The sequence below is a fragment of the Ambystoma mexicanum genome, chromosome 2p (genome assembly GCF_040938575.1).
Source record: "Ambystoma mexicanum isolate Mex_15411 chromosome 2p, UKY_AmexF1_1, whole genome shotgun sequence".
Taxonomy (NCBI): Eukaryota; Metazoa; Chordata; class Amphibia; order Caudata; family Ambystomatidae; genus Ambystoma; species Ambystoma mexicanum.
In genome coordinates, this window is record NC_090923.1 from 891,558,317 (window position 1) to 891,574,040 (window position 15,724).

Genomic DNA, 15,724 nt, shown 5'->3' on the forward strand with positions numbered 1-15,724 from the left:
CCTTTATAACAGAATATTGTCTGTCCTTTCTGTAGTGAATGTTTTACTGATATCTACTGTATGTGTATTGAAATGATTTACGTGATGCGTCAGCTTGAAGGTGTGCAGGGGACGGGAGTGTCTAAAGATTGGACACCACATATGTATACATTCGAACAACCCAGGGCCTCCCTGACCCCTCAGGGTCGCTTATGGATCTCAAAAAGAAGTCAAAGATTAACACTACATTGTATACGTTTGGGACACACACTCGCACTCCACAGTCTCAAGTCTGGCCTCTAATGTTCCAGCAATTACACCCAAGGGCACATCCAGACAGGGAAATATTTGAGCCTCACAGTCCTACACATAAAGCCAAATGACAGAAGAGATCCAGCGATGCCAGCCGTTCAGAGGCCGCATTGCTATGTGCTTGTCATGCTTGTCATGATTGGCATGCTTGCCATGCTTGTCATGCTTGGCATGATTGCCATGCTTGTCATGCTTGGCATGCTTGTCATGATTGGCATGCTTGCCATGCTTGTCATGCTTGGCATGATTGCCATGCTTGTCATGCTTGGCATGCTTGGCATGATTGGCATGCTTTGAGAGCACAGAAGCTCAAGGGCTGGCTCCTAGCAAACAAGTGCAATGTTAGGTTGAGGAAAGTATGATAAAAATAATATGCCATTGGACGCTCTCAGTCTCACTGTAAGTCCTGTGCTGACATCTAGAGGGGAGCAGTGGAATCTACTCGCAGGTATGCAAAGTGCGATTTTCTCGCTCTGAAATGTCTGTCGTGAGCAAACATCCCTTGCCCCCCCCCCCCCGTTCCGTGAATACCGGGCAACATACACTGCTGTACAGTGTGACCGTTTGTCGTTCCGCTGTGTGTTGTCATCTTGTGTGACCCTGGATGATAGATAATCTGCCTCTTGTTGTAATATGTCTTTGGGTATAAGGAATAGTTCCAGGGAAATGATGGCTACAAGGCAACATTTGTCACCCTTTGCTGAAAAGAGCCCCCTCCCGCCTTTACGGAACCAAACAGGAAAGTTCAACGTTTTTCTTTAGCAGCCTTACAGGGCTTCAACTCGTCTACTGACTGTCTTTATGCTATGCTATAGCGCAATGGGAAAGACACATTGCCACGTCGTTCCCCCTCCTCGTCACAGTCCTTGCTCCATATGGTGAGTCATGATGGGGGAACTGGAGGTGTCCCCAAAAACTGCTCCTCTGTTCAGGCCCCCACAAACCATCCGGAGCGCTCAACCCGATTATCATGTTGTACACAGTGCTCTGTCGCCATCATGTGGCTGAAACGTGAAGTGTGCGTCGGTATCAATAAATGTGTGTCCCAGTTCAGATACAGAAGAACAAAGGCAAGCATGGCGTGGTCTGTGCGAGAAAATCGTCTTTGCTGGCAAAGAGACCATATGCTATTATTTTTCATAGCATATAAATGTTGCAATATTTAATCTGTTTAATTCGCTTAGGTTGTTGTGTCCATGGACACTGAAGACCTGGATTCCTCTCCCACTTTTGTACCCGACTAGGATTTTGAATTTCTGGACAAACCACTGTGTGTCCCTGTGTCTGTAAATGGGAGTTGTATTGATATGTTATGTGATATTAGTAAAGGCCCTACTGCCATTGTTATGGCTTCGAAGCGCTGTGGTCGATGAAGGCCCTTCGGAAGATCGTAGTCTGTGCAAACATGAAAACAAAAAGGCATTTCATTGCATGTGAATGGTAATTAGAATTCACTGACTATTCAATTACTAGTTGAAATGGCTAGGTTCAAACATTATACAAATCAAGCAGCGTATTGTGTTCAGGTGCAGAGTTAACTGCTATGTGACAGCTGGACCGAATTGTTCGTGGGACTCTGCTGTATTCTATGGGTTGCGGCACAAGAGGGGGTGTGAGTATTATTAATGGTATATCAACCCCTGGGGCAACTGTCTTCAGTTGAGGGCTCTGCTATACATTAGATGCAGAACACATGCACACTGAATAACATGCAGTTGCATGTGAATTACATGCATAATTGTCATCACAGATGCATTCAACGCATGTCCTCTTGTCTGTACCAATGGGTTCTTGCAGGAAAAATGTTTTATACTGGATACAAACGTGATTGCACCAATAAATTGGCAACTATAGAGAAAAATAAAGTCTCGCCTTCGATAACATCACCACTCTCCAAGAATCTCTGTGATCTAGAGTAAAAGCATTTGCTCCTCCTCCCCCTGCACCTGAGTCCCCGAATATCCATTTCCCTGCCTGAAGGCGTCCTGTGCACCTAGCATTGGGCTGGTGGGAATTCCATTGAAGTATTATGCTCCTGTTGTGACCCTGCAATCCTCCTTGCGCCACCACAACCCTAATGCTAAACACAATGACAACACAAAATGAACATGCACATTTGGCAGTCACAAAATGACACATTTCAATGCACGCCCACCATCAGGTGGAACCTCAGGCATACTCAGTAGACAAATCACAGCTTCATATGAGGATCAGGGATGTCATTTGGGGGTCACCAGAGGTCGCAAGTGCGACTTCTGAGGTCTCCCTTGCAACCTCAAAAAAAAGAAAACAAAAGTTTTTTGGGTTTTTTTGCAATACAAGCTCCTGGGCCTGGGCTGTGGCCAGCACCATGTGGCTCTTTAATTCTGGAGTGGCTGGCTTTCTTCTTCAGGCCCCTTAAAAAAGAAGAAAAATAAGAACGTGAGGGACACAAGTCTAACACCTTCAGCAGTGAACCTAAATAAGAAAGAATAGGAATGCCAAAAATGTGTCTTTTTGGAATACTATACAATAATTGCTAGACTCATTAAAGGTTTATTTCAGGCACACTTCAGGGGGTGAGTCACTGATTTAGTCTGTTCTAATGCCTCGACTCAGCCTTTCATCCTTCTGAGGATAATTGGGTACCAACACAGGTTGGGTGATATTGGGTGTATATTTCTTCTACGTAAAGCGCTTAAGCTTAAGTGCTATATAATAACACATCATTATCATTTGGTCATGGACTTCTGCTTGCAATCACAGTAATTTGGTAATATGGGCATATACACACCGATCTTAACGATACATATGGCGATCCATTCAGGTATGAAATGTACATCACATTATAGTGATATCGTAACCATATTTTTCGTAGTGTACAATGCTATGCGATGCCACTTCCTGTTTTGTCAACGGGCGAAAGGTCGTGTTCCATCGCTTCCCGCGATATCACTTTGGGGTGGGGTCAAATGACATCACTTCTTGTGATGTCATCAGAAATCAAGAGTCGTGTGATGTCACTTCCGCTACCCCTGGCATTTTGGTGAAATGACGTCCCTGATGTGTCCAAATTGCAACTGATCAGCAGGAATGACAATGCAACAGTATCCTGAAATATCATTCTCCTGAAAACCATCTCTTACAAGTCAAAGTCTAACATATAAATGAGATATTTGGGTGAAGGATTCATCAGTGTAAAGCCTGACCTGCCAGTGTTATTTTTAAGCAGTCTTCTGAGATGTAATGCCTTAATTGTATATGTAAAGGAGTTCATGCCGTAATTAAACAAAGACACATGCATGCATCTGTTCCTTTCACTTACGTCTAGTTTAAAACTGGAACCAACAAAGGCTATACTTTAGGCTTTTGTGTAGGCAATACACAGGAATTTGTGAAGCACAAACATCATATGATTGGGTAGTTACACCATTTCCCAGCTGTTGCCATGTTACAGCCAGGTCCATTATGGCAGTGCTTGGGAAATGTCTATTGCTTGATATCTAGCTACTTCTATCATGTAGTAACACTAAAGATTGTGTTGTTCAGTGCCTGTCATTGTTATTTCTAAGTATTCTGCTGAGAGTTAATGCCTTAATTGTGCATGTCTGTTGTAATTAAAATAAGACAGATCTGTGTCTTTGCACCTGTTACTTGGACTTCAGTCCTGTTAAAAACAAGCATTAGCAAAGGCAAACATTTTGGTATGTAAACTCCAATGACAAAATAACTACCCAATCATTCCCTCCCATCCCTAAGCCGGCACTTTGCAATAACACCATCATTATCTATTAATTGGGGCAGTTAGCCCTTGATTAGGCTGCCTTATCCCCCTCTTGTAAGTCACATCCAGTCTGTTTACAACCTTTACTCCACATCACACAGTGAGAGCACTCAATCCCCTGTCTTTCTCTTGCCAATTCAAGCACTGGAAACAGGCACTCACGCTAGCCTTTCAAATTAATTTAAAACATGTAAGCCCTCCCCTTGCTCTGGGGTGGGGGGCATAATGCGCCCATAGTCCCATGTGTCTATTTCTCATGACAGATACCCCATGCTGGAGACTGGGCACTGCTCTGTCTCTAGCTGAGTCCTCTTTCTTTCTGTCACGTGTTCTCATTGTTTGTTGATGTGCTGTGGAGAGTTCCGCCTCTGCAGTCCTTTCTTTATTTTTCTGAATGGGCCCACTGAGCAGGCTGACATACTGGAGGACTGGCACTGATCTAGTTTTCCGAGACATGCATGGCCTGGGTGCCATGCAACTGCGCAGTGACCAATCCTTCAATTCCCTGCCCCACCATCCCCAACCGCTCAGGGAATTGTGAGGAGGCAGACCGGGGGTGCTGCAACTTGTGAACCCCTATAAGCTAGGTCTGCGCTAAAAAAATACATAGTAATAATTCGGTGGACCTGTAGAAGCAATTGTTTTTTACATGTTTTAATGTATTTAAGTGCATATGGTTGGATTAGCAACAACCTTTTACACTGTGACTCAGGGGCGTTGCTAGGGGGGGCTAAGGGGGCTATAGCCCCTGATCTTTTGGTTGTAGCCCCGGATAGAATCTCAGGAGCTACAGCCAAAAGACTAGCTAGCCCCCAGTCCCAACAGTTCTGACATCAGCTTAGCCCCGGGTCTTTTCCAGACCTAGCAACTCCCCTGCTGTGACTAATACAATAGTAGAACAGATATCCAATAAATATATCAATTCGAAATAGAAAAAGGAATAGTCATCCAATGAATACGGGCATCAATAAAACCACCATAGAAACATCAAAGTTTAAGACTTTAAGAGCATGGATAGTAACAAGAGGAATAATCTGAAAACATACAATTATTTCATAACGAAGCAATATCAAACATAACTGTAGCCCTCAAGCAGATAGAGAAGGCAGCAGCAAACCTTTTACTTGTAACATATGCAAAGTAAAAGGCATCAGGGTATGCACTTTTCAGTAACCTTTCCAAAAGGCATGTTCATTCACACACCCTGCCTCTCCTCCTACTCTCCTCCCTTATTGGGAGTGTCCCTTCAGAAGGACAGGGAGAGGGGAGGTTCCTTGGTTTGTGTGGGAATAGCGACCTCGTCATTCAAGTTCACTTCCCCCCACCTGTGGGCGCTACAGCTTGTGGTGAACTACACACTGTGCTCTGATGTTAGACGCTTTTCTTTTCTTATGGTTGTGTGGAAGTGTTGTGCAAAAAGAAATCCCCAAAATGAGATATGGGTACACCAGTATCGGAGAGAGGCACCGGCATCACAGGCAATAGATGTGGCATTTACGCTGCCTTCATCTTGCTGCATGCCTCACTGGAAATGAAGGGAAGTGGCAAATGGGCACCGGCAATAGGACCCCAGCGTTGGTGCCAGCAGAGGCGTTTCTGGCCGAGGTCCAGTTCATTTAGGCGTCCTGCTCTGCATGGTCTCCCGTTTGACCTCAGTGCTGGATAACATTACTAATGGCCTCATGCAATGGCTATGCTGTGGGTCTTCTCTGGATCCTCTGCGGGAAGCACCGGTGCATTTGAACAGCCCTTATCTGCCAGGTGTTTCTGCAGGGGAACGGATCTACCACCTGTGTTTTCCTCCCTCATTGTTTTACAGTTCCATTAATGCATGTTGATTGATACTTTGGTGATGAGGCCTGTTCCCTCCTTGAACAAACACCTGCAGAGATGTTTCTTTCCTCAACCGATGACAGAGCCCATCCGGCACTGGTGTTCTGTGTACAGGAACAAGCCTTCAGTATGTGTGTGCATTGGACAGTGACTGCTATGACCAATATGATCGCGTCTTCTCAGTTATTGTTAAGTGGGTATTGTGGGGTGGCTGCCGATGCCAGGTAAATCAAACACCTCTGGCAAAGATATAGGACTTCTTTCTGTTTGCTGTGGGGCCAACTAGCTCAGCCTGGGACTGTTTATCTGAGGGACCCGGTTTCAGGCACCTCCTTGGCATGAGACACATCATGTCAGTCCTGTGGTTTCAATAATCTGCTTGTTGAGAAATCAGACTTGAGTTTGCTACAATATTGTCTGACATGTGAGCGTTGTTTCCCCTCTGATTTTCCGAGGTATGTTCGTTGAATGGCCGACAGGAGTGATGGTCCCCAGGTGTTGAGGGAGACATTGCCCTGCTGATTGTCCCCCCAGCTAGTGCACCTGTTTTGCAATATGGTCACTTCTCTACTGAGTGATGCAGAGTGCATGGGTCACCTCTCTAAGAACAACTATGGCGAGTGCGGTTGAGGGGATCTGCGGGTCTGTAGTCCTCAAGGGGCTCCTTCACTCAGTGAGATAGAGACCATTGTGGAGCGTGTAGTCCAGTGGCCATTCTGCATTAAGTGCGACTGAATGCAAATCTGTCATATCTATAGTTCTGTGAAGCCTCTGACCTGGGGTAGGCAGTAGGCATTATGGGATATGTAGTCACGGGGGGCTTTGTGCTTGGCAGGGCCTAATTTAGCAAGCGATTCTCACTGCAGCCACAAGCTGTTCAACTAGATGGTCATTCATTGGAATATTCTGAGCAGAAAGAGGTTTAATTGGAGTCTTCTGCACTCGGGGTTGCCTACTTGTTAGGTCTTCCGACCATTGGTTGTGTTGTGCTTTGTGTTGTCTTCAGCTGTACCCTGCTGTCTTGGGTTTGCCTTGTTAGATACAGTTTTCTTCTTCCCAGGTTTCTGAAGCCTCTCATCAGTGTCCTAGTGCTTTGCCAGAATCCAGCTAAAGTCCCCATTATCGGCTTCCCGGGATCCTCCTCTCCGTTCATTGCCTGGAGGTTTACTCATCTCTGCTGCGCGCCATTGGCATTTTTATAGGCCTGCTATTTTATGTTCACTGGTGCCTAGTTAAATTCCTTTTGACACAGACATTGTTTGCAATATGTCATTGTCTCTCAGGCTTGTCCCAATTTCATGGCGCATTAGGTCCACTTCACTCACCTGGCTTGATTTCTTTCATAGTACTGGCTCCTCTTGTAAAGCTTCATACTGTGGGATTGGCCAGAACTGTGCTAAGTGTTTTGTATGGGTTTCTGTTCGAAACTCAATGCCATACCAATACAACACATTGGATCCTGGACTCCATGAGGCACGACTGCCTTTTGCTATATCTTGTATTACATATACTCCCAGTGATTATCCATTGTCACTTTAGAGCAGTGGTCCAAGTGTACACCCCTCCCACATGCAATCCAAACCCCCAAGCAAACACACCTGCTCCATAAGGGAATGTTCAGTGCAGTGCACTGAAGTACCAGTTTCAACTTCCTGCACTTTTATTTTCAAACTAAACGGTTCCGGAACAGTTCCTTTTTAAAGTAAAAGTATAAGAACAGTAACACCTATTTAAAAAGGAAAGTAGAGGAGCACTGCTCCCAGTGCCTTAGAGCATCCATTATAGGACATCCAAATGTATCTTCCTAACACAACTCTTCTTGCTTTGCTCCTCAGTCATCTTCCTTCCGCATCATTCCTAAAGAGTGAGATGTTAGGAATAAGAATGAGATGTGTGTGCTGTGCAGTCTCCCCTATCTTCCATCCTTTTCTCTCTTCCACCCCTATGGCACTCCCCATCTCCCCTATGGCACTCCCCATCCCCCCTATGGCACTCACCATCTCCCCTATACTTTCTAACGGCTATACTATCACCTATCCTCCTCCTCTCACCCAGTTCGGAAGGAAAAAGTTTAAAAAAGACATCCTGACGACTAACCATTACAGACACCACTACCCGGTCTACCCATTACAGACACCTATTTTAGCGCAACTTTCAGACAGATGGTCACTGATTTCCTCTTTTCTGTCCCCTCTCCAGATCTTTGGACTCCTCATCTTATCTCTACCCTCTCTCCTTTCACATCTTCACCCATTAATGGTGGCACTGGATGGGAAGTACTCTTGGCGGGCTTCTCATCATTCTGGTGTATCATTAATGTCTATCGCAATGGTACTATCATGGCTCAGGGTCCTCAACCCAACCTCCTCCTTGTCGACTGCCACTTGCCATCCCTCATCAATTCCTTCCTACACCTGTGACTCCTTCTTCCTCTCTCTCTGTCCTCTTCTGCCTCCTATGACTGGTTTACAACAATCCTGTACCCCTCTTCGGAAAACCTTCAAAGACAGTGACCTGCTGTATCTAGCCACACTTAATGCTCGCTCTGCTATCAAACACTCTGCCAACATCTGCCTCCTTCTTGAAGACCTTTACCTCGATATCCTCGCTCTTACCGGACGTGGTTCAATGACAGCTCAGTCACTGCTTTTGACTGCCTTCTCCGTGGTGGCTACAAGATCATCGCTAAGCCTTGCCCTAACCGTGCTGGTGATGGGGTTGCCCTGATCCTCCCTGAGTGGGTACCTTCTTCCCTCATATGAACCCAGCCATACTCCTCCTTCGGGAGCCTGGTCTGCAAGTTGGTCATCTCTCCCACTTCCTCCCTGACCATTGCGACTATCTACAGGCCACCTGGCTCTATCACCCTGTTCCTCTCAGAATGGGCTGATTTCTCCTACTCTCTCCTCACATCTACCTCTACACAACTTCCCCTGGGTGACTTCAACACCCACCTTGACTCCTCAATCACAGCATCCACTCTCTTCCGTGACCTCTGCAACACGTTCTCCCTCTCCATTCTCCCCTCTGGTCCTACCCACTCGGCTGGACACACTCTCAATGCCTTGATCCACACTGATATTTTGCTCTCTGCCCCACTCACAACCCCTCTCTCCTGGTCAGACCACTACCACCGCTCCTCTCACCTGGGTCCTCTCTGCCCTCTGACTGCACCTCCCACAGGTCTGCCAACCTCGTTCATGGACATCGCCCAATGAAATGAGTGTCTGCTGCCATGGCATCTACCTTTATCCGCCCTCTCCTCCCACTGCAAACTTTACCTCTGACTCCCCGCTCAGCAACCTACGTCTTGCCATCACTAATACTCTCGACATTCTTGCCCCAGTTATGAGGATCTGCCTGAAACATGCCACCAAGCATAACACCTGGTACAATTCTGAACTTGCAGCCCTGAAACGGAAGTGCAGAGCTTCAACCGGTAGTGGCAGACCTCAAGCTCACCCTTTGACAAACTGGCCTGTCGCCTTCTCCAAAGGCAATACCGACTCTCAATTTGTTCCAAGAAAAGGGCCCACATCCAAAATCATGTCTCTGGAGCATCCAACAACACGGATGAACTCTTTCAAATCTGCAAGGAACTAGCCAACCCTTCTGCAGTCTCCACCTCGCCTCTTCCCTCTCAGGCCCTCTGCAATTCATTGGCCACACACTTCACTGCAACAACTCAGGAAATCCTGAGCACTCTCTCTTCCTTTCCCCCTCCGCTTCTCCTATCCCCCTGCCACCTATGGCCTCTCATCCACCCTCTGCCTTTCTCTCCTCCTTCTTTCCTATCACATCCCATGAGGTCACTATGGTTTTCTGCTCTATGAAGGTCTCCTCCTAACAGGTCTCCCCCTGTTCTTCCAGAATATTAAGGTCAATATTGGCTCCTAGACCCCTGGCACTTGCTGATTTCTACAATCAATCTCTTCCTACTGGGTCTTTCCCCTCTTCCCTCAAGGAGTCTCTTGTGCGCCCTGTCCTGAAAAAAGCATTCAACCAACCCCTCATGTCCAGCTAACTACTGCCCCATCTCTATCACCTCCTTCCTAGGGAAACTCTTGGAGAAGCTAGTCTTCCCCCAACTCACCAAGCATACTGAGCTTGTTGGTTGTCTACAAGACCATCAATCTGGAGTCCAAGCATCCAGGGGCATGGAAACTGCTCTCCTGAACAGCAGTGAAGAACTGCTTGCATCTGTTGACTCTAACTCTCCAGCTGTTCTCCTTCTTCTTCATTTCTCTTCTGCATATGACATGGTCAACCACTCCATCCTCATAAAAAGACTTCACGGTACCCTTGGTATCTTGAGGTGGGCACTGGACTGGCTGACCTCCTTCCTCACTCACTGTCCCTCTTAGGTTATCCTGGGCTCTTTCTCCGCTCCCACCTCTATCTCCACCTGTGGCATTCCCCAGGGCTCTAACCTTTCTCCCTGGCTCTTTTACGTCTATCTCGCTCCGCTTGCTCACCTAATTTCCACTTTCTCCCCTCACTTCCAGTGTTATGCAGTTGACACACAACTCTTCTTCAAACGTCCTTCTGATCCTCTCTTTACTTCCTCCATCATTTCCGACTGCCTATCTGCCATGATTCCTGGTGTCCCTCTAATGATCTCTGCCTAAACGCCAGCCAGACTGAGATCCTTCCCATTGGTACTCCTGCTCCCTCTTTCTTCCCTTCACCCTGGCCACCCTCTATGGGCTCTCCCTCTTCTCTTTCATCTGAAGCCAGAAACCTTGGAGTCATCTTCGACTCCTCTCTCTCCTTCCTCGCTCACATCCAGGACCTTGCCAAGAAATCCCAGTTTCAACTCAACCTCCTCGAGGGAATCCTTCCTTTCCTCACTTTCCCCCAGCAGCTCAATGTCTCTGGAGCTCTGGTACTCTCTAAGGTGGACTATTGCAACAGCCTCTTCCTTAATCTACCCTCTTCCTCTCTCCGTCCCCTCCAGCTTATCCAGAATAGGGCTGCAAGACTTATCCTTGCCCTCAAGCCCAGGGACCGTATCTCTCCAGCCCTTAAATCTCTCCACTGGCTCCGGGTTGCTGCAAGGATCATATTCAAATCCCTCTGCATCATCCATGAGGCTGTGCGGGGCTGGGGACCATGCTATCCAGAAATGGCTCACACCAAATACCCTCCCTCCAGATCTTTACACTCCTCTGGCGCCAACGCTGTGTGTCAAGCACTTCTCTAAACAGCGATCTGGTGGCCGGTTTCTTTCCTCAGCTGGCTCCCTCCTCTGGAACAACCTCCCTGTTCCTCTCCATTTTAAGCCGGATCATCTCAAAATTCCAGAAGCTCGTCAAGACTCACCTTTTCACCTCCTCCATCCCCTCTCCCTCCCACGCTAAACCCCACAGTCGCTGAGATTGGTGACCAGGGCCCTTATGTGTTCTTCTGGGTCCTGGCCTTCCCCACCCCCGTTGCCTTCAGCCTCCACCCATTCCCAGCACTTGCCTTTGGGCGCCCACTGGCATGGCTGTTTCAAAGGCCTGCACTTACCATATTGGCAGTTGACCACTCTTACCAAGTGATCTCTGCCAGGCACTTAACAGCTGCTTGCAACTTACCCCCTTGCACTTCCATCTGTGGAACTCCTAGCACTTACCCCCTCAGCCCTCCCTCGTCCCTTCTCTCTCTCTGCACTTGCAAACTCTGAATGCTCACAAGGCCTAGTAGGACCACCTCTCTCGCTCTCTTCAGTGTTATTTTATTTGCCTATCGTTGCCATGTTCCCTCCCTGTTGCCCTGTGGGCGCTTTGAAACACAATTTCTTGATGTACAAGCGCCTTAGAAATGCACAGTAAATAAAAATAAATAGAAATGAGTGAGAACATGCAGGACAAATTGTCAAAGTGCATGAATACAAAAACAGGAATGGTCCAGCTAGGCACGTCTGATGGCAGACAACTTGAGAGCCCTGCTGCCGGACCCATACGGGATTGTCTCATGACATGTGAGTGAGTCAAAGGGCAGAATGGCTTTAGCACAGCATCACACATACATATTGGTACGTGTGTCCCAGGGTGTTAAACTCCCCTATTTACACTTGGCAGCATGCATACTCCTACTGGCATGAATTGGCACTTTCCTACTTGGGGGGTCACTGAAGCTTCATAGTCTCTGGTCTGCACAGTAAAGCGCATGCCTAGGGATGTGAGCTGGCTCCTGCGAGGCCTTCTGTACCACATGAAGGAGGCAGGACTCAGGAAGAGAGACGATTGCTGCCTTCTCTCTCTGAGTAATGTTTTTGTCTTCTCTGAATCCTGTGGCTACGTGTCACTAGGGGCTGAGACCCGGGAGCTGTGATATATAGAAGAGGGACCGGGCTGCCATGTGGAAATTCCAGATGGCAAATGGAATTTGTATGTTGCAGGACTAGGGAAATGAGTAACATGGGGGAATTCAGTGGGTAACAGGCTGTGGCATCAGGCTGTTCTAAGGAAATGCGTGATCAAGCTTAGTAATGTAATTTACTGGGGCAACAGTGGCATGACATTGCGGAGGCAGGCATAACCATTTTCTGAGGGCACTGTAGATACATCAGAACTGTCCCAGTTTAAGAAATGGCATGCTATTTTTGCCATCATAAAGCAACATGGTAAACTGTTTACTGGTGCAACAAGTGAAACACTTTCCAGAGACCAGCTTCAACATTTACTGTGCTCAAGTGTAGATGCCAAAATGAAGATGTATTGTTCTGCAGCAACTCTAGCATGGCTGGCATTGTAATTTTCTGGGGCAATGTTCAAACAAGGATGAGACTGTTTCTTTTACTGAAGCAACATTGGCATCAAACAATTCTGAAGAGAATACAGACACACGCATGAAAATGTGTTTTTCAGGTCCAGGATGGCATGGAATGTTTGGGAACTGGCGTTACAATCCACTTGGTGTGGCTTTTTATTAAATTACTATCAGAATTGTTTGGAGAAAATGCAGACAGAGCTACCTTTACTACAAAAAATGTGTTGCCCTTCTAAAAAATGACATGCTAGTGTTGTCTCTGTATACAACATCCACATAGTCTCACACAACTGTGTTTGACAGGGGAAACACTGCCATTAATTTGTTTAGACTGGCATCTTAGATATCTGGTGTGGGATGTGGTTATGCGGACCAGCCTGAAAATGTGTTTTACTATGCCTGGCACTTCTGAAATTGGCATAACATTGATTTATGTATTTATTTTATTTATTGGTCATTTATATACAGACTATACACTTAACAAGTGTTACAAAGCGCTCCAACACAGGGAGGGTGAGAAGCTAAACAAATATTAACATTCTTAGTAGGCATTGGAATATTCAGAATGGGCAAGTGCTATGCATTTAGTGGTACAACATAGGACAGGAAGAATACAAACTGTTACAACATATGACAAAAAATATTGCACGTGCCCGACGGTCGTTACAATAATGCAAGAACTATACATGAAGAAAGGAGAGATGGGGGAGGCACACTATACACATCCAAACGAAAGGTGGCTGCAGATGTAAAATGCCTATATTCGATTTTTAATCAAGGCACGTTAGAACCCATGAATGAAGAGTGGCTGCAGATGTCAAAATGCCTACATTTGATTTCTAAGCAGGGCCCACTAAAACACATGAAGAAAACGTGGCTGCAGATGTAAAAACGCCTAAATTCAATTGTTAAGCAAGGCACAGTAAAACTCATGAGCCAAAAGTGCAGATGTAAAGACACATGTAACAAAATTAGGTGCGCTGTCTACTCACAAGTAAGTCTGCATGTGTGCCTTGAGCTCTGGTGGGCCATGTGCGAAGGGTCACCGTCAGCCCCCAAGTGCAGGTGACTTCAACAGGATGTGCTAAGGTGGAGGATGAAAATGGAGGGGGGACATCCAGTCCAGCCAGGCAGGGACAGGGCCAGACAGGGGCCTTTGGTCGAGGGCCTTAGTGTTGGGGTGGTAGCTATTCACCTGCCGGTTCCGCATTGGTCCAGTAGATGTGGAGAGGGACCAATCAGCGGAGGTCAGGGGCAGGCATCAGGGCACTCCAGTGCTAAGGGGAGGCCGGTGGCCATCTTGGAAAGGTGCTGCCCAGAAAGCACCATGTGGGCAGCAATGGCCAAATAAATGTAGAAAGGGCCTCCGCCCTGGAGGTTGAAGGGGGAGCGCACATCAATGAAAGAAAAGCCCATCAGGGCAGGCTCAGCATGTTTTGCACGCTTCATTGCGCTGGATGTAAAAAAACTAAAAATAATGCAAGAAGGCAGGGCCTACCTTATATCAGTTGTGATTATCTGGTGCAGTTTAAAACTGGCTCAGAAGTGAAGAAATTGGAGTGTCAATGATTAAACCGGCAGGCTTTGTAACAGATATTAAACTAAATCTCTGCATATTTACTAACCTTATTTTATTTTATGTTCTTTCAGCTATGATTGTTTTTAGCAAAGGAACAAACAGGCACATTAAAGGATGAATCTACTGGCACAATGTTTAATACTGTGTAGGTTCAACTGAGATTTAATTTACAATTGCTATTTCTCTCAGTGTTATATTAGCACATAGTATAAGGCAATGTTTTAGTGATATGGCACAAAATATGTGTCTTCTAGGCATACAGTTTTTTTACTGGCCACACAATTTTCAGATTGGAACATGCATGATTTGCTTTAGTAAAATGCTCCTTTGTACAGTTGGTGGCTGGTCTAAGTTTTGGGAATATTTGATGAGTTCCCCTACAGAAGTGCTCGTGAATCCTGCTGCACTGTATTCAATTTGTCCCAAAATTGAAGATTTTACTCCTGGTTATGGCAGGAAAAACAAGATTGTATTAAAAGCACTGGGCCTTATGCTATTTGTTGAGGTTGATGCATCTGGCCATTTCTTGCATTCTTACATTCCAAAAACAAATGTGAGGCTCATGAGCTCCCTTTGGTGTATTTAAAGAAAGATTATCGGTCTAGGACCCAGGTCATGACACTATAAAGTCTTGGCCCAAGCAGTGTAACGAAGACCCACATCCCAAGTTAGTTGGCAAACCTGCTGACATTGCTGCCCTTGGGCCCACACGGGTAAAGGGCTCCCACTTCTCCCATTATTTGGGGAGAAACATCTTAGGAAGCAGAGGCCAATGCAGAAGACAGAAATGTTTCCTATTGTGTGAGGGGCTGTGAGTTTGAGGACTACAGTATCGTCTGTGCAGCATTTGTAGCTGCTTAAAGACATACAACCCTTCCCATCAACCAGAATGGGAGGGAGACCAACCAGCCACACTTCCCGCACTGTTAAAATAACGCCAAACAAAATCTCTTATCAGAAAAGGAGCGACCTCGTCTGCCATGATGCAACAGCATTTAAAAAGATCTGCACTAGACAGGACTGGACTTTTGAGGAAGTCACATTCTAGAGAGGCTGGATTTTGGACGGTTGGATAGAAAATCTTGAGAGCTCACATACGTTTGTGGACTTCAAAGGGACACTAAGTATTCTCTAATGAATAGAACTAAGAAGAGTACACACAAACACTCCAAACAATCGCACATTACCTTGATGTACTGAAAGTCCCTCAGCTAAACAGATCCAGAACCATTGTACCACTGTGTAATCTAAACACATGTAATTCAATTTCCTGGATTGAAATGTCGAAAGGTGATTAACAAGTTATGCAGCTGACGGATTACCGGTCATCTTAATATAAAAGCTGAGATCATATAGTTAAATCCTGCAAAACAAATTGGAAAACAGGGGGGCGGTACACCTTAGCAGGTGAGCCACTCTTATCAGTCAAAAATGAAAAATGAAAACATACAAATAAAATAGTACCTGTTGTTGTAGAGCAGAAGTCTGCAATTTATGGATCA